Genomic DNA, 3028 nt, shown 5'->3' on the forward strand with positions numbered 1-3028 from the left:
ATTGGCTGACTGATCTCCTCCGCGTCCGTGCTTAGCTCGTGATCAGTACATGTCCTCACTACCCACCATTAAGTCTCCATGAGCCAAACGCCTGACCCATTAAGGTGATTGGCTGTTATATCCCATAAAGCTGCGTACTTTGCGCCCTGGCGGGAGCAAGCAGGAGAAAGCAAGCAAGGCGGAGCAAGCAAGGCAAGGAGGGCAGGCAGCAGCTGCGGGACGAGAAAAGAGGAGAGGCGGCCACGGCGCGGCGAGAGAGGAAGAAGAGAGAAGTGACAGCTGCACGAGAGAAAAGAAGGAGAGAGAGAGCTGCAGGACAAGAGAAGAAGGAGAGAGAGAGCTGCGCAACAAGAGAAGAAAAAGAAGACGGCGGCGGTGGAGGAGGAGGAAGAACCAGGCACTCGGCTCAGAAGCTCTCCCATAAAAATAAAGACCTTAAAACTTCATTTGAGAGCCGAGTCTTCATTGTACTCGCTGGACGAGGCAATTTTGAGACAGGGTCTCACTAAGTTGCTTAGGGCCTCACTAAATTGCTGAGGCTAGCTTTGACCTTGTGGTCCTCCTACCTCAGCCTCATGAGCTACTACAATTACAGGTATGTTCAATCACACCCAGCGAGTCTCTACTTTTAAATACAACATTTATTTTACTAAAAAAATGAAAAAAAAAAGTGTTCTTTTATCTAGTGAAGCAGAATTTTGAGAAGAAAAATAATAATACTTCAATGTTGGCTATATTTTATAGAACTTAAAAATTTAGTTCTAATTATTCTGCTGCAATATAATCAAACCTGTTTATTTTAATAATATAAACAAAATGTTAAGAGTCTTTACAAAATCTTGACTATAGGCTTGGAGTATTATTCAGTGATTAAGTGCATGCCCAGCATGTGCAAGGCCCTGGGTTCAATCCCCAGCACCAAAAAATAAAAAAATAAATCATGATTACAGTTAAAAGCTTTAACAGCCTTGTGTGAGGTGGTGGATTTGATACCAGTACTGCAAAGAAGAAGGAGGAGGAGGAGGAGAAATTTGGAACACTATGATAACTCTGATGGCAACCTCTTAAACTCCATTTTAAGTTAGTTTTGCTTTCAAATAACACTTTAAAATAGTCTCAAGTAACCTGATTATGATTAGCCATCATCAGCTTAGGAATTTTTTTTTCAGCGTTCAAAGGTATGATGTTTGGCATCAGAAAAGACGTTGGCATCTAAAAGCACTTTTGATTTGTGAACTTAAAAAAATCAATAGTAATGCCAGTGGTTCCTGTGACAGGGTAAATAAATATCTCCCTTCAAGTAATGTTTGCTTCACAATTAAAAGTAACACTTCATTTTTATTTTTCCCTCTGAGAGTTTATTAAGGAAAAGAAACCACAAACAGCAAATATTTTTAGTTGAGGTGAAAAAACTGCTTCATAAGTTCATACGTTGTAAAAGTCACTGCTTGAGAGGGAATACACCAAATGTAATCAAGAGATAAACCACAATATAATCCTTTTCAAATTCCATGGTTTCCATAGACATACTTCATAATCTCCCGCATGGTAAGGCACTTTTCAAATTCTGGCAGAACAGTTCCTAGTTGCATTCTTCCACGCATTACATCAAATGGGTAGCTGCATACGGAGCCATTCCTAATATAATGGGTATCAGCCCTCTGTAAAATCTGAGGAAACCACCTTCCTTTGCATAAATTGTTTTGAATGCATGAATGATTCCTGTATAGGTGTGTTCCCCTTTCACCTGGAATGCTAGGCGTACTCATGTCAAGAGGGTAAGTACAGATAACTGCTGTCATACCGTTTTATAATGCTCAAATGCCATAAACTGGATTGCACCCTAGGGAAAGATTTGAATCATCATTGCACCCTTTCCTTTATACAATCCAAGGTATCCTTTCTTTCGGGGAACAGCACGCAATGCAGAAAATACTCCTAAATGCTTGTAATGGTGATTGTGAGCTTGTAATAAAACTTTTACTGCATCCAAAGGAGCAACTGTTGTTTTGGCGCAGCATTCAGCAATACCTCCGGCCAAGAAGGAGCACAGCCAATAGAAGTCACGGCGGGCTGTGGGCCCGCGGGTCACTGCAGCGGGCGGCGTGGCTGGAGGAGGATCCGCCGTTGATAGGGTCGCTGCTGCAGCCATAAGGACAACAGTCACCTCGGGAGCCTTGGTTGCCAACTTACAAATCACAGGCCAGGACCATGAGTGGCCTGCATACAACTCTTAAGTTTGCATTTTCAAAGCTGAGTCCTTGTAGAAAACTTACATCTTAAAGACTAAGACTTACAATATTTGAATGATGAGTTTCTCTTCAGGGATAGACAAAACATTTTTCCTTCATTAGACTCATATGTGGTAGAGGGATTTATTGTTAGAGACAGAAAACTAAAATCCTTAATTAAAAAGAAAAAACTAAAAAGACATAATTGAAGTGTGCATTCACCAGAAAAAAAGCAATGGGCTTAAAATAAAGTGATCCAAATAAATTTCATTGATTTTTAAATTTTTTCATTTAATATTTTAGTTTTTTTGTTCTAATTGGTTGTATATGACAGTAGAATGTATTTATACATCTTGATAGATCATAGTAGCTTATCTCGTATCTCAAGTAAGAACTATAATTGGGAAACGCTTCATGTAAGATGTGCTTCTTTTAGGACTTCCCTCCCACTGTCTCACCAATGAGCTGGATAGTCCTTACATGCCTCAGAAAAGCCCCAGTACCAAGGACTGAATGTGGTAACTCAAGGTGTGGGAGTGACCAGGCCCTCTTGTGCAGCTTCCAAATGAGCAGTACAATACAGACAAATTCTTTGCCAGGAACAAGGTAATTATGAAATGGAGTTCTCAATCTTAGTAGATAAACCTGTTGCTATAGTAATCAGAATTTTTGCCTGCACCAATTATCAGGTTCATAAACATATAAAGCTGTTACATTAAATTAGCATGCACTTTTAGATATATAGACTATGCTGTAATCTTTTTACTTTCTTTAAAACAAAGCTAAACAAATGAATT

The 3028-nt window shown here is 39.6% G+C and overlaps 1 pseudogene across 1 annotated transcript; it reads right to left on the reverse strand.

Annotated features, from left to right (window-relative positions):
• Positions 1 to 486: 486 nt before the first annotated feature.
• LOC306667836 (solute carrier family 25 member 16-like) lies at positions 487 to 2201 on the reverse strand (annotated as a pseudogene). The gene has a single exon. The product of its transcript is annotated as a solute carrier family 25 member 16-like (transcript).
• Between the last annotated feature and the right edge of the window lie 827 nt (positions 2202 to 3028).

This window comes from Sciurus vulgaris (genome assembly GCF_902686455.1).
Source record: "Sciurus vulgaris genome assembly, chromosome: 8".
Taxonomy (NCBI): Eukaryota; Metazoa; Chordata; class Mammalia; order Rodentia; family Sciuridae; genus Sciurus; species Sciurus vulgaris.